The sequence below is a fragment of the Pipra filicauda genome, unplaced genomic scaffold (genome assembly GCF_003945595.2).
Source record: "Pipra filicauda isolate LSUMZ 115617 unplaced genomic scaffold, ASM394559v2 scaffold40_size4127951_pilon, whole genome shotgun sequence".
In the NCBI taxonomy this organism is placed as follows: Eukaryota; Metazoa; Chordata; class Aves; order Passeriformes; family Pipridae; genus Pipra; species Pipra filicauda.
Genome location: NW_024104543.1, coordinates 2553764 through 2581746, shown reverse-complemented (window position 1 = coordinate 2581746; position 27983 = coordinate 2553764). Strand labels below are relative to the sequence as shown.

Sequence of the window (27983 nt, the reverse complement as noted above, 5' to 3'; positions counted from 1 at the left end):
ACTGGTTAAATTTAGCATTTTAAAAATTTTTAATTTTACCTATATTCAAGAGGAGCTTTAGGTGGTAAAACATCTTTTATATTTCTGGAAGTCAAATGACACCTATATATCTAAATCTTTGCCTGTCTAAAGCACTTTACTACATTTCAGTGCTTAACTTATAACATTTTCCTTACATTTGTATGGTTTCAGTCTGCCTTGTGAATCTAGTGCTTTCTTCTTGTCTTGGTTTTAACAATTCCATAAAGCAACCTAAGACTACAGAATTTCCTCATTCTTATTACTTTGTTCACAGTCAGATGCACCATTGCCATAGAAATAAGTAGAAGGGATAACACGTCACAAAGAAGCATACTGATCTGCTGGAGCTATGTGTTCTTTGTTCTAATTTACTTTCTAGTGTAAAGGCTCTCCAGCTCATCATCACAGTACAGCTGATTGGTTACAGTCTCATTACTGGACACAAGGTCAGTGTGACTCAGAAAATACTGCCCGAAGACTGTATGTAACTTATACTGGTTTCATTGCATTAATGTAAATGGCAGAAAGTTAAATGATAATTTTTTCCTAAAGTGACTGCAGATAACATGTAATACCTTGCCCTGGACCAGAATCTTAATTAATTTTGTGGTGCCTATATTGCAAAACGGAGAGAGGTCAGAGTTCAATGGAAAGGAAAAGAGAGTAAAAAGTTCATTTTTTGCAGTTCTCCAGTCATAAAAGCATTCAGAACATGATCATTTCCCATAGTAAGTTTCCAATGTTGTTATTGTCATTAGCTATATTGGCATCAATCTCGTTCCTGGGCTAGCACTCCACTGTATTAAAAAGTAATAACAACAATAATAAAAAGGTCTCTTCTGTAGAGAATCAGTATTCTAAACACAAGGGATGAAACATGAGATAGGTACAAGCACTGGAAAAAAACCCATGCACATCAATACGACAGACAGTCCTGCCACCATATCTGTTGCCTGATTTTTTCCATTATTTTTTCCCCTTGAGATTTTAATAAAAAAGGAATTTACTTAAAGAAGATAAAGACAAGTACAATTGTGTACAAGTAGCTCCTTCCAAGTAGCAAAGGTATTTGGTTGAAATTTTTTCCTGGTGGGTGGCAGAGAATATGATTGTGGTCTAATTAAGGAAAAGTTACTGGATAAAAGATGGATACAGAGAAGGGTACTATATTTAACACAGTACAGAATGGGTACGCAGAGGGAGAATAGAGAATGAGGTGGATAATGGTTAAAATTTAAAGGAGTAGAAACAAAATATTTGTAACAGCATCTCTATGGTTATTAATAAGGAGGATTGTCTTTTCTAATCTGAAAAAAAAAATCCTCTCAGATGCTGGGATGCAAGGTAGTGAGAGTTTTATCTTTGTGAATGGACAGGACAGGTTGTCTCTTAGATTTGTCACTAAGGCTCCAGGTCTTAAGAAAATCCTTTATATAGAATAAGAGAATGCTTTTAGCCAAAGATGAAATACAGGGTGAGGATGTTGACCTGCAGTTCTCAATAAAAGAGCTAGCAAGAAATGTTTTTCAATAGAAATAAGTCAATTTAGCTATAATGATTAGACATTTCTAAAATAAAGTTGGAGAAATCACTAATTTGAAAAAGCAACATTGGAGAAATTAATAATGCTCTTCTGCACCCCCCAAAAGCCTACCCTATGGAACCACTATCCAGACATATTCCAAGAGATGATGTCAGGATAGATGAATGTTTAAAGATTTTTATACTGACTTTTTGCAATTAAACCACGTCTATGTTTTCTATATTGGGTATATTTTTGGTTTGTATTGTCATATCAGGTTTAGATTGAAATCTTCAAGTGATCACATTACAAAAGACCTCAACTCTGCACAAAGAATCCTGACAAATAAAATCCAAAAAAGGGAAGAAAATTTTATGCATTTATCCCTGAAGTCCATAACAGCCATTTCCATAAATAATAATAAAAATCAAACTATGTCTGAAGAAAAATTAAACTAAGAAACAATACCAGTGCTCATCGTATTTTTTTGTTGAAGTACTCACTCATAGATATTTTCCTGGGGAAAAAGGGATCTACCAGTAGGAATGCATTTTGATCTTTGTTTAGGAAACATGATTTTCACAAGACAGCCAATTAAGCCCCACTAAGATCAGTTGTGAAATATCAGCTGCCTGTATGCAGTGACCTAGAACCCGACATGATATGAATAATAGAGACTAAACAAAGAACACAGGCATTAACTTCTGAAGTGGAAAAAAAGAGCAAATTATATTTTAATTTATATGTACTTTGAATAGATTTGCCTGAAGAATTTTTGAGCTTAGGATAAAATGGAAATTCATTCACTTATCTACTTTGTTCTACTTCTCTGCATGGTGGCAGTCAGATCTATTGAGACTGGTTAAAACTAATGAATGAAAAATGTATTTGGCAAAGACAAGTCCTCTGTGCTATGTAATAACCTGCCAATAAATATGTTGTCTGAAAAAATAATACTTTTAAAATTCAGGTTAATTATTTAGGATGCTGACATCTGGTATTATAATAGTCAAATTAATATCTAGATTTATTAAATGTTGCAGTTCTAAATTGTGTAGTAGCATAAACTGATTTTATTATCCAACCTGCACGGAGTGGGACTTAAGGAAGATTCACTGACCTGAAAGATTAACTTGGCACTATATTGTTAATTTATCATAAAACAGCCAGTACTATTAGTAGGACAGGGACAGGATTTCCACACACAGGGAGGCCTTGATTGATAAAATCTGTTAAAATGTGACAGATAACTGACTAAAATAAATCAATGGAAATATGTTTTCAAGAGAACTGTGCAGAAAATTTACTGCATCAAGTGGCATATGACTGTATCAAGGTACGCATGTACTTGTGCCAGACAGGGAAGGACAGGGAGTGGTATTATCTGCCTGTCTCCAACGAGGAGTACCTGAATCTGGAGCCTAGATATAAATGTGTGTGCTGTGCTCTTGAAGTAAGTGCATGTTAGAGCCCCAGAACAGGGGAAACACAGGGGTTGTACAAAGCTGTTGTGAAATATGCACATAGATGAGACTGACAGCAATGAACTGCAGAGAGGTGACCAAGAGGTCAGAGCAGAGATGGGAGAGAGAAAAAGCTACAAGAAGATGCACGCATGGCCTGACTGCTTCTCCCCATCATTTGGCATGCAGAGGTGGAGAGGGATTCTGACAGACTTACAACAGCACCCCTTTACAGACTCTTAGAGGTAATGCTAGCCAAAAACAGGTGAGATAGGTACAAAGGAAGCAGAACCGGTACAACAGAGGCTTGCATCTTGGATACTTGTAACAAGATCAGTGTTCAGAAGTCTCTTTGAAATTTATTTACGCATGTGACCTTTATGGTTCAGAAAAAAATTCTGGAATTACCACTGGGACATAACTTGGGAAGTGCTCACATGGTCTGTGTGTGTGTGTGTGCATATGCACGTGCACGTGCACCTCAAGACAGGTTAGTAAAAATGGCTCTGAGGGGGTGAGCATCTCATTTCATGGCTTATTCAGGAAAATAAATTGGTGAGTTCACAAGTGTCACCTAACAAGCGGCATTCAGTTCTATACTCTAGCTGAAATGAGAGGAATAGACTAAAATAAGTGGAACTCATTAACAAAACAAATACTGTGGAGGCTGATGAGTTCACAATTTTAATAATTTCCATATATAATTTAACTGAGAATTTCAGTATGATTTCATTTTTGTGTTGAAACAAAATGCAGATTGTCCACATGAGGCCATAATATCTGATGACTGTTGCTGAGGCCTCATATCCAGGTCTCACAAACCTGCTTGTGGGATGCTGGCCATGCAGAGAGCCAGCAAGGGCACTTCCCAGTACACAGCATTAGAGTAAATGATATCCCACTCTTGTGTGCACTCACACAAGCATGCACACACAGTGCTCTAAACCAATTCCTCTAGGAATCTGATGGATCCTCAACACTTTATCAAGCCAGGGATAAGCCCTGGTGAAGACAATGCAGGTACCTTAATACACCAGTACTGCTTAAGCTTTTAGAAAAGCAAGATTTCTGTCCCTTGTATCTTGTGATTCTCCTTCAACAAAACACTACATTTAATAAATGCTTTTTAAAACCCACTGAAGCAATTAAATCCACAGTTAAAGACCCTTTTAACATCTAAGAATGCTACAGAGCATAAGAAGTATCGTTTATGAAGCGTTTCTTTTGCAAATTAATTCCAAGCAATCAAAGAAAGATGGATACATAGCGGATGAAAAAAATAGCATACTTAGGCCATAAACCTCAAGGTTGTTATTTACTGAAGTCTAGAAAATAACACACTTTGGAATAAATTTTCAGCAGTTATTGGAGTGGTACAGCTAAATTTTCATAAGCACCTTTGTGAAAATATAAATGCCAGAACATATAAAAACAAGAATTTAACCACTTTTTGAGTAAGATTGTAAATATTTTAAAAGTAATTCCATTTAAGTTCTAGGTTTATTGTTCTAGAATCAAAACTTATTTTTCTTCCTAAGAGGTCACCTGCTAACAGACAAATTGCTGGGGTTTTTTTAATGCAAAAAATTATCTGAGTGCCTTATGAAACATTGACTATGAAACTATCTGAATCAGAGTTAACAATAAGTAAATAACACCAGCAATCACTGTGCTTGTGGCCTTGATTTTATGAAATAGACTTACAAATTTTAATGATCGAACCGATATGGCAATATAATTAAACATAATATTATACCTACGAAAGTATTATCACAGGAGGATTTATCACTTCACAGTGATAAGACTATTTCTTTATGATTTCATCATCTTTCATTTATGCTGTGAATTATAGTTTCAGTCTGACTGATCTGAATAATGTTTTACTGTTCATGTATAAAAGCAGATATATTCACATAAATATAATCTTTTGTAGATTAATGATTCAAAATTGTTAACAAGAAAATCATGCTGAAACTCTGACATTTTCAAAGAAATATTTCCTTGGAAATCTCTTTTAGAAAATGTTGACATTTGTATTTTTCATTTTAATCATAATAAGAACAGATTCCAAAATGTCAGAATTTCCTACAGAATGGTAATTCTCTTTTCTGAGTCAAATAATTGTGGCCACAGCTGAATCTTCTTGGGACACCATATTCTCTTTCTGACGTGAGATGTCACTGCTGGTCAGTGACATCTGTTTGAAATCAGAAACATCATCTTCCCAAGACAGGGGCACCCAGTCAAAGTCTACTGTCAACTGTATTTACTCTACAGGCTTCTAATGGCATAAGAAGTGGTACAGGTGGTAACTATTGACTGGTTTATCCCGAGAAGGAAGTGCAGATGGTGAATGAAATGGCCAACAAATGATGTAAAGGGCAATATGAAAGGGAGGCACAAATCTACAGTATGTGTTCCTGTGATCTTGTTCACCAGGAACAAAAGTCTGAAAATTAAAAGACCCTTAAGAGAACTAAGAAATAAAGAACAGATGCCAATCTGCTATCCAAAGACATGCACTAGTAGACACTTTGATGCACCCCAGCTCCATAGTGTCAATGAGTTTCTGCAATGCTCAGAAGATTCCACAATAATAGAAATCTCCATGTTCAGTCACCCTGTTGTTTTTCTTTCACTCTGATGCAGAACTGATGAACACTGTCAGTGACTCAGATCTTACCCTGATATTGTACAACATGATTTAATAACACCTGAAAAGAGCGAGAGCAAGAGCAGGAACTTAAAAAGAGGTCATAAAAGAAAAGACCTTTGAATTACTCACAGTGGTTTTAGATCTTTATTACAAAAACATAAGCCATTCTTAACATGCAGAACATTTCTTTACAGTATTATCTTGATAAAATCTGGATAACAGTATTATCTTGATAAAATCTGGATAGTTGGGTACTTGTAGAAACGTTAGTCTTCAATCACTGCTCAATTTGACCTACTTCTGTGAAGTATGTAATTTGGAAGGTTATTGAATATCTGTAGAAAATGTTCTCTGTGATCATAGAGCTATAATGACTCATCATATATAATGACTTTTTGTGCCCATGGTGGTAGGGTGAAGGTACATGGGACCAGAATAAATCAGGGTGCCTCTCTGAAGTGCTTAGTACAATATTTCATTATTTCAGGCAACAGTACAATTTGATCCCATTTTCACATTCAGTAACTTGTATTTAGCAAAATGCTAAATTTGCTTTAAGCAGGTGTAAAACAGATACCAAAGAAAAATATCCCAGATAATTGAACATTGCAGTAATATGGTGTTGGCCATGAACACACATGATATTGTTGCACACACATGATGTTGCTATGATCTAGTTGAAAAAATCCTATTGATATCTAGTAAGATATCCCTTGGTGCCATTGGTTATGTGTTTTACACTGGTTGGTTGAAGGGATACTTAAAAGCAAGAATAACATAATTCCTGGAATGCTACCCCATAATTTTAAATCTGGCACAACATCTGGTTAAATTATGTCTATAAAAATCATAGGTATAGGTGCAGTACTGAAAACAATTACTGGAAAGAGAAGTGATAACTGCCTACTGTATAGCAGAATCTGTTGTAAAACAAATAATTCTAAGCCAATGTGACTGCGACCAACAGTATGAGGTTTGACAAGGCCAAGTGTTGAGTCCTGCCCTTGGGTCACAACAACCCCATGCAGCACTACAAGCTGGGAGTAGAGTGGCCAGAAAGTTGCCCAGTGGAAACGAACCTGAGGATGCTGGTCAACAACCACTGAACGTGAGCCAGCAGTGTACCCAGGTGGCCAAGAAGGCCAATGGCATCCTGGTTTGTATCAGAAATAGTGTGGGCAGCAGGACTAGTGAAGTGATTGTTCCTCTGTACTTGGTGCTGGTGAGGTGGCACCTCGAGTACTGTGTGCAGTTCTGGGCCCTTCGGTTAAGGAAGGATATTGAGGTGCTGGAGCAGGTCCAGAGAAGGGCAATGAAGCTGGGGAAGGGTCTAGAGAGTAAATCATTGAAGGAGCAGCTGAGGGAGCTCAGGTTATTTAGCATGGAGGAAATGAGGCTCAGGGGAGACCTTATCACTCTCTACAACTACCTGAAAGGAGGTTGTAGAAAGGTGGGGGTTGGCCTCTTCTGCCAGGCAACTAGTGATGGGATGAGAGGACATGTCCTCAAGCTGCACCAGGGGAGGTTCAGTTTGGACATCAGGAAAAATTTCTTCATGGAGAGGGTTATTAAGCATCAGAATAGACTGCTCAGGGAGGTGGTGGAGTCACCATCCCTGGACATGTTCAAGAAATGACTGGATGTGGCACTTAGTGCTGTAATCTAGTTGACAAGGTGGTGATTGGTCAAAGGATAGACCTGATGATCATGGAGGTCTGTTCCAACATTAATGATTCCATGATTCTGTGAAAAGCCTGTAGGTAAAATGAGGAACTACCAAAACCACAAAGGAGAAGGCTATTGATGATCTACAGGTCCTATTTCAAACTACTGGGGAAAAAAAATCACTTTGATTGGAATTCACCAGCCTCATCTTTTTTCTTGACCTCTTATGTTGAGCTAATCGTCATTTGATTATTAACTTGGCCGAGCTAGAATCAGGGTGGAGCACAGCAGTCAACCATCAGCACAAGCTTCCACTAGAGGACCATAGAAGGTTTTTTTCTCTCAGTAAACACTGATGGAAAGAAATGGTAGTGTAACACTTAAACTATTTTGGAGGTTAGCACACTCACTGAAGGTATGGAGAAAGAAAGAAAGAAAGATTTAATTATTTTATCCTCATAAAAATAATGCACAAATTTTCCAATCTTAGTTTCATAAAAGTGTTTATTTGTACCTCTGATAGATCTTTTCTGTCCTATGTCATATGGGAAGCCCTTCTTCCCCCTTTTCTTATGTTTTTTGTATCTCATACCCCTCTTTTTGTAGTCCTTATTGTTTGGGTAATATAGTAATTCTAACAGAGGAATTACAATGCAGGAGACTGATTCCTCTCCTTCTGTTGTATACTGAATTCAAGTCTACAAACCACACTCTGGCTTCCCTATCCAGGAAAGACAGTCATACCACTGTATGACTTTCAGACTATAGCAACTGATACTCTTTACTGAGTTCTTGTCATAGCTCTGAGGTTCAGAAATTGCAGATACCCCTTAAATCATTCAAGATCAGTAGGAATGCAAATGCTCACTATCTTCCAGTATCAGGCTGGTTTAATTTAAAAGGGTATTTATTGTTACAGAATTTCTTCTGATTCTTTACTAAGTGTCATCATTTCAAGATCACTTTACTCTCTGCAGAAGTTTGGAAACATGACATTATTGTACTATAGACATGCTGGAACAGTGATAGTATTTGATTTCACTTCCAAAAGATCTACTTCCTGGGGGAAAAAAAATTCCATCAATGTCTCTTAATATAAACATACACAACAACAAAGATACAAGCTTGAACTCAGGAAGTCCCTAAGCTTTAAATTGCTGAAAATGAGAACAATGCACTGGAATTGTCATTTGTTTGTGCTGTTTTCATACTTATTTTGCAAAAACAGCCATCATTTGTCTGCTATTAAAAATTTGGGCTGATCAGATTTTTAGTCAGTCCCAGCATGACTGTTACATTATTTTGGTAAGTGCATTGCATTGTCATATACTGTCATCTTGTTTTTTCAAGGAAAGTCAGTAGAAATATAAATATTTGACTCTTACAAGATTTGCAGTGAAGTCTGTTTCTCTGAAATGTTTCCTTAAAAACGATTGTTGGGTTAGAACATTAGCTTGTTCTCTTTATTACCTGATATGAATGCAATTAACTTGTGTACATACTAATAGCAGCATCAGTGGACAAAGATATACTTCAGTACAAATGAAAAAATTCTCAGCAACCCACATATCCTAACTTATCCTGAATATTCTTTCAGCTGATGTAAAATGCAACCTAGAAGTTTAAAGGCAAGAAAACATAAAATAGGAATACAAACAAGTTTACTGATGACACAAAGCTGAGAGGAGTGGCTGATATCCCATAGTGTTGTGCAGCCCTTCAGAAGGACTTCAACAGGTTGAAGAGATGGGCAGAGAAAAACTGTCTGAAATTTAACAAAGGCAAATGCAGGTCCTACAACTTGGGAAGAATAACCCCAGGCACCAGCACAGGCTGGGGGTTGACGTACTGGAAAACAGCTCTGCAGAGAAGGACCTGGGGGTCCTGAACAAGCTGTCCTTGAGCCAGCAGTGTGCCCTGGTGGCCAAGAAAGTCAATGGTATCTTGGGCTGTATTAGGAAGAGCATTGTCAGCAGGTCAAGGGAGGTGATTCTACCCCTCTGCTCAGGCCTCCTGAGGCCACATCTGGAGTGCTGTGTCCAGTTTTGGGTCCCTCAGTACAAGTGAGACAGGGAGATCCTGGAGCAGGTCCAGCGGAGGGCAACAAAGATGTTTAAGGGACTGGAGCATCTCTCTTGTGAGGAAAGGCTGAGGGAGCTGGGCCTGTTCAGCCTTGAGAAGAGATAACTGAGAGGGGATGTCATCAATATCTACAAGTATCTGAAGGGACGATGTCAAGAGAATGGATCCAGGCTCTTGTCAGTGGTGCCAAGAAATGGGACGAGAGGCAGTGGGCAGAAATAGATGCACAGGAAGTTCCACCTAAATAAGAGGAACAACTTTACTGTGTGAGTGACTGCGTACTGGAACAGATTGCCCAGAAAGGTTGTGGAGTCTCCCTCACTGGAGATATTCAAGAATCATCTGGACAGAATCCTTTGCAATGTGCTCTAGGATGATCCTGCTTGAGCAAGGAGGTTGGACCAGATGACCTACTATGGTCCCTTCCAACCTTACCCATTCTGTGATTCTGTGGAGTTCAGTGCTCCACACAATGGAGGAGGCCAAGATCCTCTGCAGACAGAAATGCATTATGCAGCATATATATACAATACAATATAGGTTATATATTGTTTACAGGTAATTTTTTAAAATATATGACTTGGCCTAATGACTGAGATAACTCAATGGGACGAAGAAAATCACTGGACACAGTGTAAGAAAGCACTGGATGTGGCAGTGGCAGAGCAAAAAAATTTATAGGTAGTGACATGAAGCTGTCTGTGTCCACGGGTGTATAAGGGGAAATTACGGGAAAGATGGTCAACTTTGCAGATAATGGGGGTTCAGTGATATTTTAGGGATTAAATTCCTCAAAGGTCAGCAATGCCTAGTGCAAAGGTATTAATGCTAACACATAAGGGAGTACCAGTGCAACAGGCATACTGAAACTGGGATCAGTGGTGGTGCAGCAAGTATCAGCAGGTTGTTTCTTTGAGACTGGGAGTGGGAAAAGGGAAGTACAGAGGTGGTGAAAAAGGGGGTCAAAACCCAGGAAAACAGAGAACAAAGTCTGCACATTTCAACAATTGATACTGCTGTTAGGGCCACATGAGTGTTGAACCTATTTCTGCAGTGAGGAGGATGGGAATGGTCTCCCTGGCTTGCAAGGTTAAAACTTGGACTTGATGGATTGTGGGGTCTGATGTCACTACATCAGTGCCTGTTAGAGCCTGGCAGGCAGCTGTTATGATCCATTTATAAAGAGATGACTGCCTAAATTAAGATGCAAACGAGACCATACGGCAAAGTCAAGAGTATGGATTTTATTTAACAGTAAGTGTGAGGTGGAGAGATAGAAAGAAATAGGAGAAGGGATGGGGGGAGAGAAAGAGACAGGTTAAGTAGAAAGATATCACCACCCTGTGGATTCTGTGGCATCCTGCTGGTCCTTCTTCACCCTAGTCTTCTCAGAGGTGGCATCCCAGAGTCATTCTTTTGGGGTATCACCTTTATACAGTCCAAGTGCCAGGTATCCATGGGATGTAGATGCCATTCCCATAACTTGAGATGGCATGTGCACCTTGTTTCCTTTCCCACTGCTTGACACTGCAAACTTTTGTCCAGATAGGTTACCCAGATCTGCCTCACCGGGCCTGGAATTAGCATCTTGTTGCTGTCTGAGTTTATCTCAAGTTCCCACAGTCCACACAGTGGGAATTTTTTGTTCAGTGGCTTATCTTACAGCAAGTTCCTTCCGTGGCTTTGACAGTGTTTTGAGACAAGAAACTGCATTCTTTAACTCCTGACAGCGGCATCAGTATTTTCCCAATAATTGCCTAATAGAAGTAATTGGTAAAATATTCAGTAAAAACTTCTTTGGGGCCAGTGGGAAGTAGAAAGTGGAGGCAACAACGTCTGTTTCCACTTGCTAAATAAATGATCTGGCTAAATTGCCTTTTTATTTACCACTTGCTTAATGGGGCCTTCAGTTCATTTTTCTAGCATTGCTTTCTGCAGAAATTCATTACAGTAAATAATGTTGTGGGTTTTTTCCAGGTTCTAAGTTATAGCCCATGTCATTTTCTAAAATTCTCATCTCATAGGCTGAAGTCAGATAAAATAATATGCTCATATACCTACAATTTTCATATGCACCCATCCTCAGTATATACACAGAAAACACAGATGAGTATCAGCTGCAGTAGTTTTCAAAAAAGTTTTCAAAATTGACACCTTTAGTATCATGTGCTTGCATACAATGACCTGACTAAATATAGATTTGTCTATATATTCCAGGTTATATCATATTAAATAATCTACAATCCAATTCCTTCCCTCTTCTCAAACTAAGAAAGTGACAAGCACCTGTATTTCCCCATATTTACCTGGACTCTTGCTATTTTCTTGATTCATCCTTCCTATAAGAAAATAATTACTTCAAACTTCCAGACTTCAAGAGCTACATGGCAACCACCACTTGAAAGATTACTAAAATATAATCACATATAATCATAATTCTACTGGATATTTGATACTTTATGTCAATTAACAAATGAAGATTAAAGATATTTGCATAGGAAAATAGAGTAGATTCACAGCCCTGTGCTACTCAATAGTCAGATTTTGAATCGCATCAGTACACATGAATACCTTTTTCCGCAGGCTTTTCTTCTCTGGTTTAATTGAAAAGGCTTGGAGAAAGTTTGTTGTGCATGTAAATTGTGAAGGTAGTGATAGGATATTAATGATATTTTTATGCTAAGCATAGCAGTGATTTTTTCACTGACCAGCTGCAAGGCATTTTTTCGCTAGGCGATGCAGAGTGCTCACAAAACACAGCTGATAGCCTTTTCACGTCCATCTGGGGTCTGCTCTGGCACTGCTTTCTTTGTTACAACTTAGGGACTTTTTACAGCAAAACTGTGGCCCAAAATGGTCTTATTGTCATTCAGTTCCTCTTCTTAAAGTTCTGTTTCTTCTCTCCCTCTTTTGCTCTTTACTGTGGAAATACTTGACATCCTTTCTATGGAGTTGCTCATTTCACGCCAACAGAGAAAATAGACTTGGCAGGTAATTTGGCAACAATTGTTCATATCCAAACAGTAATTGAATTTTGTTTGCTGTCATAATGGAAGAAGCCAACACCATGCCGACAATGGGCACCAAATTACATTACTCATTTCATTGCTTATGCTCCAATTCACTTATCTGGATATAAAACTCTACAAGTTACATAGGTGGGAAGGGTAGAGAGAAGGAAAAGACTGAGGACTCAGCATGACTGTGACTATATGAGGTGGCTTGCTGCTGTCAGATTAAGAACTAGAGCTGTTTTCCCCTTTTTCAAATCCTTTCCCAAGAAAATACACTGTGCTTTGATTTCAGACAAGCATTTTTTCCTTGTTTCATATTATCAACTCTACAATTTTCAGGGCAATAATTTCAGATTACTGTCTGGGGAACCTATCTGCAATATTTATTTTTCAATGGGCCAGACACTCCATTTTGGCAACTGTGTGGAACACCAACTGGGAATTGTGCTCAGTTTTTCTTAATCACAAGCAGTATAATTGACTCTGTATGTAACACAAGAGACACTTTTGTGTCTGTTACAATATGACACTTGCCACCAAGATTTTGAGGGTTATTTACTGACACTTCTTTCAGATGTGAATAACAATAAAGCAAGGAGTCTGACAGTCCTATTCCCCCACCCCTAGTCCCTACAGTATTCTTAATCCCTGATAGGTGTGTTAATTGTTTCAATAAATTAACAGGGACCACTAGAGACACAGCTAGAGGGAGGAGAGCAGACTGAAGTCAGGACACACATTTCAGTGTCATGCACACTTTTGCACAAGTGGATGAAAATGGATCCTACCTACATCCATAGGTGAGAACAGAACAGCCTGAAAAGAGAGAGAGTACTGAGAGGAAAGGAAAAAGTCTCTCAAGTGCTGACAGACTCTGAAAACTTGTCATCCTGCTCTCTCCTCAAGAATGGAAGACTCAGATCCTGCTGAGTGTGTGTAAGGTCACCAGGCCATGCTGGCACCAAGGCAGGGGCTGTGCAGCTCAGTCCACATCTGAGGTGCCAGTGGCAGCTGTGCAGAGACACCAGCTCTGAATGTGCTGCTGAGGAAACCTGGGACCTGTGAGGGACTCTCTGCACACCTGCCCAGAGGCCACTCTCACACCAGTGCAGCTCCCTGGTGAGTGAACAGCTGGGCTGGACTGGGAGTGACGCGTGTGTTGCAGTGTCTGTGTGATAGTGTGGGCCTGTGGGGGTGAGAACAGGGGGAGGAAACAAGCAAATATACTATGCAAATATCTGCTTTTAATAATACTGCCTTCATTCCTTTAATAGTAACAATCTAACAGAATATATTCCAATAAATATTTTTGTGATCTATTTCTCCCCCCAACTCTTTTTTCTATCAGTGAAGGGTGTGTGAAACACACACACACATTTTTTTATGTGTACAAGAGTTAAGAGTTATTTGCTGCAGTAAGCATGACTGCTAGAAAAAATTTTAGGAGTTTTGGGGAGGCTTTCCAATGCTTTGTAGAAGTTGTTACACTATTGAAAGGAAAAGTTTCAGGTTAGCACTATAACTGACTTAATATTATGAGTTAGAATTTAACTGACTTCACTGAGATTGAAAGGAAGTCATTTAGGACAGGAATTGCTGGTAAGTGTAATGGATGCATTACAAGCTGGTTTCAATTTCCTTTATTGAAGAAGTTGTAAAAGCAATGCCATTTCAAAGCAGACTTTTTGCATTTGGACCAAATTAAGAGGCCATCCTGTGTTTTTTTCTAACACATCAGTGCTTGGTCACTTTTGAAATCATTTGGCCTTTGCAACTGCCAATATTAAAACAAAGGGCAGTTACTAGTGAATGAAGCAGTAGGCTTATTTTGGACAGTAGAGTATGCCGAATCCATCTTTCTTTGGAAGAAAATGACCTAGTTATGTCTGAACATGAAACTGTGATTTCTGTGTGAACCATAGGATTAAAGAGTGCTGTTTTCCTTTTTCTTATTATCTTCAGTCTTCAGGGTTCCTAAACTGTGGGTGAGAATGAAGTTGACCTGTGAGGCCAATCTATTATCCCCCTCAATTCAAGGAAACCTCTGAGAAAAACTTGAAAAATATTGGTACTCTCTATTCTCTTTGAGACACAGAAGAGAGAAAGGCCTCAAAAGAATGGAAAGTCCTTTTTGTTTTTTAAATCTGTAAGGCAGTAAATTTACCAAAATCCCGGAGAAAATTTTTGCAAAATTAGACCCCATGAATTTAAGAGAACTTGCCAAAATGTGTCAGATGAATGGGAGCCCCTTGTGTCTTTAGAAACTTCTGTACCATTTGTGAGGTTTTGTAAAATATGCAAACAACTTTATGAATTTATTTCGCCTCTTGAATTTTTTTCTTTGACAAACTGTATTTGATCTTATTCTGGAGAGTGTCAGGGGCATTCACCTTTTCCCTTGAAGCCTGCTGCCCTGGCAGCTCTAGAGGAGAGGAAATATTCCAGAAGTCTTCTGAAAAGGAAACATAACTGTCAGACGATGAAATGACCCCTGGGACTTGAAATTAATGTACAGGGCAATTGAGAGTAGGTAGGAATACAGCACCTCAAAAACCTGTAGGTCTAAGATGCCCTTACTGATAGGGTATGGGAAATTTAGGGGGGAGAAACCTAGTGTATCCTGATATTCTCTCAATTAAGATTAGCCTAATACACCGATGTAGGTCTTATCTTCCTGCTGCCTGAGATGGGATCTTCTTTGGTGGGAGCATGTTCTCAGCCTTTACTTTTCTTCCCATCTCTCTCCCCAGTAGTAGCTACTGGCCTGACCTCTATGGTCCAGGAGCCTTCTCTCCTCCCCTGTCCCCAGTGCCATGCAGCTACTCAGTTCCTGGGTGGCATTCCACCTTTGTTTCCTTAGCCCTTTTCTTAAATTAGGCAAAATTAGTTCATTTGATCGTGATTTGTGACACATTGCTACCAAAGTGGGAAGATAATGTGCATTTCAGGAAAACTGCACCATTCTGCCTTCTGAAAAAACCTAGTTGTGTAAGAACTAATAGAAAAGCTGTGCTGTAATCTGCGAATGACTCAGTCTCTCCTCTCCTTTACAGGTGTTGGAGAAGGTATTAGGGGCTGATAACTGATGTTGCAGTAAGCCCTGAAAGCATGGCTATACTTGGTAAATAAGAATACTTTGCATAATTTAATGCAAACATATCAGTGAATCTAATCATGAACAGAAAAATGGTACACTGCTAAATGGCTAATATTTTCTTGTTTTCAATGCATTTCAGTTAGATAAATAAGGCATTAATAATTATTAAGTTGCTTTTCTGTTGAATGTGTCTAAAAAATGCCTTGGACCTGGATCTACAAATAAAACTCTGGCCGATTTCTGGAAGAATTATACCTCTCAGTACCTCAAATGCTTGTTCAGATTGAATATAATGAAAAACCACTAAAAATAAAATTATTTGTCTTGTTATCCTCTTAAAAACCATTCTAATTATTGAAGATTGAAAAGGGGTTTAATTCTAATTTAGGAAAAGCAGGCAGACTTGTCAATAGGGAATGAGTCTCCGTCTCTATTAGCAGTGAGATTTTTCTTGTTTTTTATTCTCTTTGTAATATTTGATTTTTCTCTCTTTACAATATTTATACTCATGAGTTTTCTGAAAGGTAGAGAAGTGCATTGTCACTATTTTACACATCAGGAACTGAAGAGTATAGAGACAAAGAGGCAGATCTAAGCATTTTAGCAGCAATATTTTAACACCTACCTTTATGATACAGAGCTAATTTGTCATCCTCAGCACTATGTTCAGCATCTTTGTTGCCTGTCTGCAATTACTTGACACTAAAGAATAGATTCTATTGACAAGTTGCATGTTGAACAAAAAAACACTTAAAGTGTCTAATAAAAACATTTAAAGATTTTAGTGCTCATAACTTAGCTGTTGATCAGGACTTATTGACTCTAGTTAGACAATAGTCACTGGAGAAAAACAGGAACTTACAAAATATATTTCACTGGACCAAAAGGTGATGTCTATTTCTCTTGGTTTCTTTCCAGGGTCCTGAGAATGACTAGTTCAGATGTGGACAACTCCTGTGTAAATACCAGTGTGAAGCCTGTCAAAGTCCACACCAGTTAGGCTGGATTGTTAAGCTTATCAGAATTTGAGCTGATGGGCATGCAGGGAAAGATAGACAGGGTTAGGCACCTGCATTTTGTGCATTTATCCCAAGTGAAATGCCTAAGCACATGTCTAGAACATGTGGCTGAGAAGGTTTTATGACTGGATTTCCTGAGTTGTTGTGCTAAATGGCAAGTTTGAGGCTACATATTTTCTACAATAATTAAGGGAGACAGTGTCAGTTAAGCAACCCATAATCCATTGCAGTGTTGGATTAGGTCCCCTGTGACTTCTTAGTCTTGATTTCGGTCTCCTATGAGTAATAGGCTACAATTTTCTTCTACTATCTCAGCTCTGGGCCTCTGTTGACTAAGGGGTAAAAAAGGTCTCTTAAGCCTTTTGTGGACCAAGTCATTGCCTCAGAAGTTGGAGCAGATCTCATCTCTGGATCTCTGGAGAGACTGGCATGGTGGCTGTTCAAGCAGATCACAGCAGTCTTTGACACACAACCTAGAGCTGTTTTGCTTGGCCGGACAAATACAGCCTGTGGACAGTGATGCTTGCCCTGCAAACACAGACCTCACACAAATCACAGCTCAGTCCCACTCATCCAGTTTACATCAGCCAATTCAGATGGCCCCTGGAAATAGAAAGCTCACTGTGATCATGGCTGACAGCTCCAGCTCCTACATGTGGCAATTCCTCTCCTCAGATTGCTACTTCCATATGGTGTTGCAAATCTGAGCATTGTGTTCTTCCTGAGGGGGACTATTTATTGGTTTCTGAATAAGGTGTTACCTTATTATCTAGCTCCTAATGGATTTAAGTAGTCAGTTCCAGGCGGAGGCATGCAGTGAAGTCTCCTTTGTGCAGGTGGGTAGGTTCTGTGTGCTGTTGTGGGGATTCCCTCAGAGCCTGACTGCAGTTCATGAGACAAAAAAAAAAAAAATAATAAAAAAAAAATCTGTGACTTTATGAGTGTTATGTTTTACCAGTTCAGCACAGTCTTTCATTATATTTGTATAGGTAGAATGATACAGAGTGATTGACAGAACAATAAAAGATTGAATCCTAGATTTCTCTCTGACTGTTCAGAATTACAAACTCTGATTTTTATAATAGAATCCTGAAAGTCTTCCATGAATGTTTCTCCCAGTAGAATCATAGAATCATAGAATCATAGAATCAGCTGGGTTGGAAGGGACCTTCGAGATCATCAAGTCCAACCCTTGATCCACTACCGCTGCGGTTACTAGTATAGATTCAGACCCTGAATAGAAGACATACACAGACCTACAAGAGCTTCTAACCTGCAGCAAACTTCACAGCTGGAGTATTAATGGAAAGCATCTTCAAAAAGGACATGAAATTATGTGGATTAATTTTAAAAATAAATTAATGTTCAGAAATAGCATTTTGCAACACCTAATGAGTGTTACTACTGACTTTGTAATAGTTCCTGTATTCCTTTTTGCTACGCAAGCTGACACAATACTGAATAATATTTATGTTTACAATAATTCTCTTGATTTTTGTTTACAATTATTTTTTTTGCCAGCTACAGTTATTGATTTGAAATATAGAAAGGTAAAATAATGAATATCAAAAAGCAGTAGGATGTCACAGCTTACATTAGAATTTAGACAATCTTTTCTTGAATCGTAATTAAACACCCTAACACCACTGAAGACTAAAAAAAAATCCTATCAGATCTATACAAGGTGATACTCAGAAATAAAACTTACACAAAAGTGCAAATCTACTTCAATCAAACACCTCTTTACCTCTTTTAAGTTCACAAGATAGCCTTGAGTTGAGGAAGAATTTTCAGAAATCAGAAGTTATGAAAACAAATCCCTGCAAAGCCTGGCTTATTACTAGCCTTTGGAAACAATTAGACTGTTGTTGAGAGGGCTGTACTGTAACTGTCAATCTGGGAGAAGCTTCAATATATTAATGGAAAATGCATTTTAAGTACAGACGTATAATAAAGACATCATCTTTGTTTATATGACAGGTATAGTTGCTGTCATTCAGTGTGTACATTCTTATGCATGACTGCACATGTATATTTACATAAAAGTAATCATTAAATTGGTTTGCTGGTTTTGTTCCTCTTTTTCTTATATGGAAGAAGTGAAATCCCGCTTAGATGTTGACAGTATAAAGGATGCATACAAACATCCTTTAGGAGGGATAATTTTATTTTTTCAGGATTTTGATTTTTCAGTATCTTTGCCTATCACAAATGAAGCCATGTATCATTTATTTCTTGTACCTTCCTGCACACACTATATAATAATAGATTTATTTTTTCCAGCTTCATTTCAGATAGCCTTTTTTTTTAATGTAACTTATTACTAGAGAAAGATTTAGAGTATTTTTTTAAAAAGAAGATTGCCTAAGTGAGAAAATTATGGTTTCTCATACACATTGTAAGAAATCTGGGTTGGAACAGAGATTTCTGTCATACAGTATGATGAAGCCTAATTGCTCATGTCATGTTGAATAATACTTCTTTTATGATTTCTTGAGAGGAAACCATCACAAGCATCAAAAATAAGGATGGAACAAACCTATACAGTTGTTCATACAGCAGCCATTCTTAGCAGTTTCTGGAGGGAGGGGGACCTTGTTTCTCCTCCAAAACCAGCACCTGTAGAAAAACCACCATGGGAGAAAGGAGAAAACATCTGTGCTGAAGAGAAAGAATAAGAAAAGGTGTGATGCATGCATGGAGAGAAATTAGGGTACCAAATTTGAAATAGCGGTTCTCAAAAATTCTGCACAGATGCCAAACATGCCCTGAAGCATCTAAATTCTATAGAAACACAATTTTACTCTCTACATGAAAATATGTATTTAAATTGGTAAAAACCATCCAAGCAGAGAAATGTCATCTTTATCCTACAAAACATAAGAATTTTTTAATGTATATTCCCCTCTAACTCTCACACTCATGATGCCTAATCTTGTATTTTAACTAATTCACATGAAATGTAGATGTCACCATTGAATCATTGAATTGAGTCTAGACTACAGGTTTGTCTTCCCCAGAGTAAGTGTCCTAGCCACCAGGAAATAATCTTGCTCCAATGGATATTTTGCCTTGGTAGCAGGGCTGCAGAAAAGCTGTTCTGCCTGTGAAACAACATCCTTTCTCTCCTATACATATGTAGATATATCTTCTATTCTGCTCTCCCTCATATTTCCTCTGCTTCCACCAGTAGAAGTAACCACCTTCAGCAGTGGTGACTGAGAAAACCCCAAACACACTTACAAGTATTTACAAGGAAATGCTGAAAACTGAAATACTTTTGGATCTAAAAGAAAACAGAAATTATATTTTCCTGAAGGACTGCTCTAAACTCAGACCAATTACTTAAAATAGTGCATCAAGCACCAGGAAATTCTTTTTTGTCCTTTTGAAAGTCAGAAGCAAAATCTGATCTCATTTTGAAAAAAACAGGGCCATATGGAGCAGAGCTTTCTTTTCTAGAGTCTTTGGAATGAAAAATCTTGAGAAAGAAAATTACTTTCACTGCGTAAGCTTTAAAGATGGGTAGGATTTAAACCATACCAATGTTCTCAGCACTGTGATATATTAATTTGGACCCCTCTGTATACAAGATACAGGTCTTTTTTAACACGGTTCTGAGATACAGAAGTCACATATGGACCCTGCATGCTATGCTGCAGCATTGAGTGTCTGAAGCTTCAGGGCTGAACTCTGAGCATTAGAACATTGACATCTCTTTGGACAGAGAAGGGCAGTTGTCAGGACATAAGTTGAAGAAATGGAAAAGAAGAATGGAACAGACTACAAAGATATAGTTGCAGGTTAACAGAAAGAATAAAGGTAAGGGAAAAGAGAAAACAAAACAAATGAAAACTGTTTTTCCTTGAAAGAAGAAGAAACAGTGTGTTGTATTCCTAGAGTTGCTTTGTCATTCCTAATAGCTAGAAAAATATGTGGTCTTAGAGGACCATGAAATGTCTCTAGTTTGCCATTAGGAAGGCCATTTCCTTCTGCCTTTTTTTTTATTTGTTTGTTTGTTTGTTTATTTTGATTTGGTTTGGCTTGGTTTTTGGTTTTTTTATGGTGGGAAGGGTTACACACAACACAGAATCACAGAATATGCCAAGTTGGAAGGAACTCACAAGTCCAACCCTTAGTGCTACACAGGACCATCCCCAAGAGTCCCACCATGTGCCTGAGAGTATCATCCAAATGCTTCTTGAACTCTGTCAGGTTTGGTGCTGTGACCACTTCCATGGGGAGCCCATTCCAGTACCAAAACACCCTCAGGGTGAAGAACCTCTTTCTAATATCTAACCTAATATCCCCTGGCACAACTTCAGGCCATTTCCTTGAGTCCTGCCACTAGGCACCACAGACAAGAGATCAGCGTCTACCCCTCCTCTTCCTCTCATGAGGAAGTTGTAGACTGCAACGAGATCTCCCCTCAGTCTCCTTTTCTCCAGGCTGAACAGACCAAGTGATCTCAGCTACTCCTCATACAGCTTCCCCTCAAGGCCCCTCACTATCTTTACTGCCCTCCTTTGGATGCTCTATAAGAGCTTAATATCTTTCTGATATTGTGGTGCCCAAAAATGAACACAATATTCAAGGTGAGGCTGCATCAGTGCAGAGCAAGATGGGACAATCCCCTCCCTCGACCAGCTGGTGATGCTTTGCCTGATGGCCCCCAGGACACGGTTGGCCCTCCTGGCTGCCAGGGCACTGCTGACTCTTATTCAACCTTCCATCGACCAGGCCCTCAGGTCCCTTTCTGTGGCACTGCTTTCCAGCATCTCATTCCCCAGTCTGTATGAACATCCCAGGTGCAGAATCTGGCACTCTCTCTTCTTGAACTTCATCTGGTTGCCCAGTCCTCTGGGCAACCAGACCTCTGTTGAGGTCTCTCTGCAGGACCTCCCTGCCTTTGAGAGAGTCAACAGCTCCTCCCAGTTTTGTGTCATCTGTAAACTTGCTTAGTATCCCTTCCAGTCCTTCATCCAAGTAATTTATGAAGATGTTGAAGAGTAGAGGGCCAAAGAAGAGGTTCCCTGTGTAACCTCACCAGTGACAGATCACCAGTTTGATGTTACCCCATTCACTATTACCCTCTGTGTTTGACCCACGAGCCAATTGCTCACCCACTACCTGTTGTGTTTATCCAACTGTGTGCTGGACACCTTGTCCAGAAGGCTCCTGTGAGAGACAGTACCAAAAGCTTTACTGAAATCCAAAACATTACATCAACTGGCTTCCTTTAATCAGCTAGGTAGATTACCTTGTCATCACATGAAATCAGGTTTGATAAAAAGGACTTTCCATTCAGGAAACCATGTTGGCTGTGACTGATGACAGCCTTGTCCTTCAGATGTTTTTCAGTACCTCCCAGAATAATCTTCTCCATAACTTTACCAGGCACTGAAGTGAGACTAACAGGCTTGTAGTTTCTGGGGTCCTCCTTCTTGCCCTTCTTGAAAACTGGGACAATGTTCACCAGCTTCTGTTCAGCTGGGACCTCTCCAGATTCCCAAGACCACTCAAAAATCATCAAGAGAGTTTTGCAATGACATCAGTGGGCTCTTTGAGGATTCTGGGATAAATCCTATCAGGTCCCATAGATTTGTAGGGATCCAGCTGGAGCAGCAGATCTCACACAATTTCAGGGTCAACTGGGAGTTGATCATTTTCACAGGTCATGGTCCTCCAGCTCAGGGCACTGAGACCGCTTTGGTCTGTCATCCGTGTTGAAGACAGAGGCAAAGGAGGCATTAAACACCTCTGCCTTTTCTCTGTCCCTGTATGTGAAATGACCATCCTCATCCTGGAATGGACCAATGATATTTCTATACTGCCTATTGCCATTAATATATTTGAAATAACTGATTTTATTGTCCCCCACGTTTCTAGCTGGCTTCAACTCCAGTAGAGCTTTGGCCATACAAATTTTCCCCCTACGGCAGCAAGCAGCATCTCTGAATTCTTCCCATGTCACTTGAACTTGTTTCCACTGTACATACAACTTCCTTTTTTGCCTTATTTCCAAGAGAACGTTCCTGTTCTGCCAAGCCAGCCTTCTGCTTGACTTCTGACATTTGGGAATTGCCTGCTCCTGTGCCTTTAGGAGGAGATGTTTGAAGAGTGAATAGAACTGGTGAACTTCAGCACCTGCAAAAACATTTTCCCAGGGGACCTTACTTACTAAGTCCCTGAGAAGCCTGAAGTTTGCTCTCTTCATGTCCAGAGTTGGGGTTTTGCTGACCCTTTTCCTCCTGTTAACAGAGATTTGAAATACCATTGCTTTGTGGTCACTGTGGTCAAGATGGCCTCTTATTTTTCTCTTATGACTATTTGTTCCCTAAAATTTTGGCTTCCGAGTAGCTCCAGTGCCTCTTAGGAGCAAATATGGACTGAAACAATTGGCTGCTTTCTCCCTTTCCAAGTGAAGCTAAGCTGTATCAGCATTTCTGCTCTCCCATCAGTTACGCTCAGACTGCAAGGAGAATGAAAATTGAAAGTGGAAGCGCCTCCAGTTCACATTATGAATTTCCAATGTGCCTGGGGTGGTGACAGCAGAAAAAGAGAGGGAAACATAGAAAAGGTACGAAAGTCTTTAAAAATAGGAGAAGATGTGTTCTCGTGTTCAACAGGAAGAAATGGCCTTCCTATGGGAGCAAAGTCTTGAGCACTTCAGTCCTTGGAGGCTGGGAAATTCAGGTGAGGAATATGTACAGCTACCAGAATTGTTAGGAATGTGGGTCCTGACCATTTATCTGTGTTTCCTAGACGTCTGGAAATCTGCTGGATTTCTGCTAACTGTGATGATCTGTCATCAAAAGTGGCAGTGTTAGCAGAAACAAGAAGGAATTGATGATTGCTGGAGCAAGAGACAGTGCCCAATAAATAGTCTCCTTTTGGGACTCAAAAGGAGATGTAGATGTTGTACACAATGTGTAAAAGGCTAAGTTGGCATTTTCTTGATACTGCCAAGTATCTATTCAGTCTGTAGAGATACTCTCATGTACAATGTTATGGTCTAACTTCCTCTTTGAGCAGGGGCACAGAGATGCACTGGTAGGACAGGAAAACAAATCAAACATGCAGAGTCCATTGCATGTGTAGAAGAAATTAATGACTCATTATTCTGCAGCAAAATATTGCTTTTTCGTGTGTTCTTATAGATGTCCTCTCTGTAAATTTCAGATGGATCTTTTTTTTTCACTTTTAGAACAAAGCTTCAAGCTTCATTACCTTTTTGTTTTAAAACAACCCAAGACACAGGCAAGAAATCTATATTTTTAAATAAACATATGACTGGTAATGCATTATTATAATTTTATTTTGTTCTGTGTTTTTTAACAAAGAAAATCAGTAATGTTCCCAGTGTTTTTCTTATCTAACTTATGAGTATCAGCTTTCAGCTACCACTGCGTCTCTCTGAGAAGACCTAGACTTTACATTATTTTGAGTGAAGGACCATGGAAACATTGGAGTCCATAACAGCAAAGTCCAAAATTAAAGATATTGCATAAATTTTTTATGTATGCAAACCATTACATTCTTTAATAAACTAAAAATATTTTGCTAATGGGAGTATGTACAGGTGCCCCCATGTTACAATTCAATGAAGTATGTATTGAAAAAGCTTTCTTGAAATACTTCTATTGAAGTAATTCTGCAAGTGGCAGATGGCAATACCCAGTGGACTACAGCCTGTTAAGTCCTGTAGGACTTAATTATGTTGCATTGTGAGGAAAACTGAAACTTGAAGAAGTTCTGTGTTTCATTTTTTTTTTTGTAAAGTATGTCATGAGCCACCTTTCATTCCCAGTTCTCATCCTTACTCTAAATGGTGTGCTTTGATTATATCGTGTCTGAATATGCTATACATACATTTAATTTGTCTCTTTTTTCTAGTCAGAAAAAAAAAATTGCAAAAAATTAAATTATTTTTCAAAACAAATTATTGTTTTTATATTTCAATACAAGCACATACTAGAGTAAATGGCCCCGTTACCGTGAAGAATCTTATTTTGATATAATTTCACATGAATTCAGCCAGAATCTCAGACACAGTCAAGAATTTCTTATATCTCCCAGCTACAAGGCAAAGTCTAAAGCTGTGCAGTCCTTCCTAGCCCCTCATACAAGATTGATTTTAGGATTCTGCTATCTAAGAATCTTCTGAGAACTACAAATATTTTCTTCCATTTTAATTCATGTGTATTTTTAGATACAATCTTCTCAAAAAAGGAAAAAAAATCAAGGATGTATTTGCATTCCTGTGAATCTATTAGACTTGGCACTGATTTGAATGACTGTAAAGAGAGGCCTCCAACTGGGAGCATTTTATGCCTATTTAGAAAGCAGCTTCACATTGTTAGAACAGTGATCATTAAGGGACCTAAGCAAGGCAGTACACAATGCTCTAAGCTTGGCATGAAATAACAGGACAGTCGACATTTCAATCCTAACATGTCCCTTACAGGCATTTACCCTTATAATCTTTGATTCCAGTTGTATGATCATTACGATAAGCACTCCCTGGAGTGTAGGCACATTAAATGTGGACAAAGATAAGTTTTAAAACAGAATTATCAGTATAAAGCAGAGAATAATAAAGGGACAATGAGTCAAGACTGGGAAATCTAGGCATGTGTTTATTTAGAAGTTAGAATTTCCTCCACCTGGGACTGAAAACTTGTAACGACTGTATTCAGAAGACAACAGAAACAAAAGCATAAAAATATACTTTTGAATGCCCAGGATGCTTCAGGAAATTAATTTCAAAAAATTTTCTATAATTTTTAAAAGGTATTAATTTTAGACACTTTTATTAAATAGTTCATGCAATTGATCCATACTGGATGATATTGGCTCCACCTTGCTTAATTACCTATTGATGAGAGTGACTAGTAATGGAAGATTATGGAGAGAAAGTAAGATATATGATTTCTACAGAATGAGCCTTCCCTTGTATTCTTCTGCTTAGTAATAGCCAGAAATCTCAATCTCCTGCTTTACTGGAAATCTGGATCTTGTGCAAGCCTGATTATCCCTTAAGACTCATCCATCCTAGCCGGTAGGAGTGTACATTTGCTGGGAGAATTTTAGAGCAGAGCAAAAGACCTCCAGTTTGCACATGCTGATACTTTAAAGTTATTGTCTGATCTGCTTCTTTTTACTCTGTCTTTATGAATTGTTGTATTAAGTCTTCTCATGAAAGATCTGTTTGAAGGACTTTTGCTTTTCCTTGCTATCAGAAAATTATTAGTCTGCCATTGTCTGTGCTAACAAGTTGCTACCTGTGATGTATGGACAATTATATACAGTCAGCACTTTAAAAGTGTATGTCTTAAAAATAAATGTTTCTCTTCATTTGATGAAATGTTGAAGAACTGGAATTGCTTGTTACTTCTGAAAAATGCCAGAAAGCCTATAATCTGCCAGGTAGAGGTTTACTGTCTGAGGGAGAGGGAGAGGTGCTTTAGCAGTGTCCATTACAGATTACACACTCACCTCGCCTGACCTGGTTGCTGAGCAGCTCCCAGTGCTACCAGTACTATTTTTATAGCAGTGATGGTGCCAGGTAGACCTTCTGTCTACGCGGAGAGCAGCTGTTTGCATCGTGACCTCTTCTAGTCTATGTAAAACACCTTTTCCTTTGGGTTAGTGGAACGATTTGCCAGCGGATTAGATCAGGATTGGCAAAAGCCATAATCTCCACCTAGTCATAATCTCCACCCTAAAGTCCACCAGTGTTTGTTTTTGTTTTGTTTTGTTTTGTTTTGTTTTTTTCCCCTTTTCTGTTACCATTGGATTGCTTCAGAAGAAAACCTTTTCCCTCTGAGGTTTAGAACCTACCTTTTAAAGTGCATATGGTCATTCTGTTCCCAGGTTTCTGCACTGTCATTTGATTTACATGGTGGTTACACACTTTAATGTGTATAACATACTTCATGTCTCCCTGTATTTGGATAAGTAAAAAAAAATCCATTATTTTGTCTTTCCTCGGGGGGCTTTTTGGTCCCTTTATGATCTTAATAACTCTATGTCTGTACCAGTTTGGATTTCTCTTATGTAAAATCAGAATTTTACATAAGTTTCATTTGAGGCAGCTGATATCCCTTAGCTGTTGCACAGTGGTGGCTATTGGATCGCAGAACAGATATCAGAAAGGAATGTAAAAAGAGAGAGACTCCAGGCTGCCTCCAAACACTATCTCTTCAAATCCTCTGGTAGTGCTACATGGGAAAAATGGGCAGTTATCTGGAAGATTTGACCTTTATGAATCTAAATAGCTAGTCAAGTCCCTCCTCTTGTGCTAAAGGCCCTTTGGATGGGTAAAGAAGCAAATAGGCAATATGGGCTCTGTGCTGCTTTCATGCAGCTCAAGGAACCTCGGTGAAAAACTTCTTCTGCAAAACCCCTCCCTGTAAAGGTGTTTGTAGTAGCAGGACTTAGTTCAAGTTCAACCCCGTAGAAAAATAGCAGTACAAGCAAAAGCCTCAATTTTGCACTTCAGTGTGGAGTTGTGACACTGAGCCTTCATAGGCTTTGAAACAAAATGAAATTATGACTCCAGTTTTTCCACAGCTTTGAGCAGGACTCTGAGAAAGAATAGCAATATTTTTTTTTATTTTCTGTTCTCTAATTACAGATTTTAGACAGAGTTCAGTCCTTTTTTTCTTTCATTTAATGTTACTATACATTAGTGTTTGTATACCAATAATGTTAACAAAAGAAGAGGTTCCAGTCTTTTTTCTCTAAAAGCTCAACTTCATCACATAGGTGTATTCAGCAAAAAAACAATAGAACACTTCCTTAATCTGAAATGTGTCTGTAATTTAGATGCAAAATTTAAAATTTAAGTCACACAGAACTCTAGAAATCATCAAGAAATTACTATAAGAATGTCTGAATGAAGCCTGCTGGGAAGCAGCCAACACAGGAAGTGTGAGAAGTTTGAGCATCTTTTCCATTAAAATTATTGCATTATCTGAGCCATCACACAAAAATACTTCCCAAAAAAGAAAGTTACTTAGAAATTCTAAGGAAGGAGAACCATGATCCAGTCCTTTACTAAGTTCCTCTCTAAAACTAGTCTGTAAAGCCCTGTCAAACTGCCTATTTTTTTCTTTTATTCCTTTGGCAGAAGTTCATTAACTGAAAACTAAATTGGGAATATTGCCAGCAAACCTTTTAAGGTGAAATGAGCTTGGAACTTAAAGCCAAAAGTATTAGAAGTGTGGAGTTATAAGCAAATTATACACATTAGTTTGAATGCCTGTTGAACCACTAAATGTTTTACATAATCATTTTGTTTCACCTATACCATTTAATTACCAGTTTCTTATCAACAGTCTGCTCAGGATATACATTTAGGTACTAGCCAGACAAGGTCCTTCAATACAGAAACACTTTAAGACAAGGATTTCCAGATGTGCTTAAGGGAACCAGACGTC

The 27983-nt window shown here is 38.6% G+C and overlaps 1 long non-coding RNA gene across 1 annotated transcript; it reads left to right on the top strand.

Annotated features, from left to right (window-relative positions):
- Positions 1 to 391: 391 nt before the first annotated feature.
- LOC113987200 lies at positions 392 to 17417 on the top strand. Its single transcript, XR_003540415.2, has 5 exons — positions 392 to 467; positions 13108 to 13223; positions 13330 to 13542; positions 15477 to 15544; positions 16439 to 17417. It is a non-coding gene; the product is annotated as an uncharacterized LOC113987200 (long non-coding RNA).
- The last annotated feature ends 10566 nt before the right edge of the window (positions 17418 to 27983 follow it).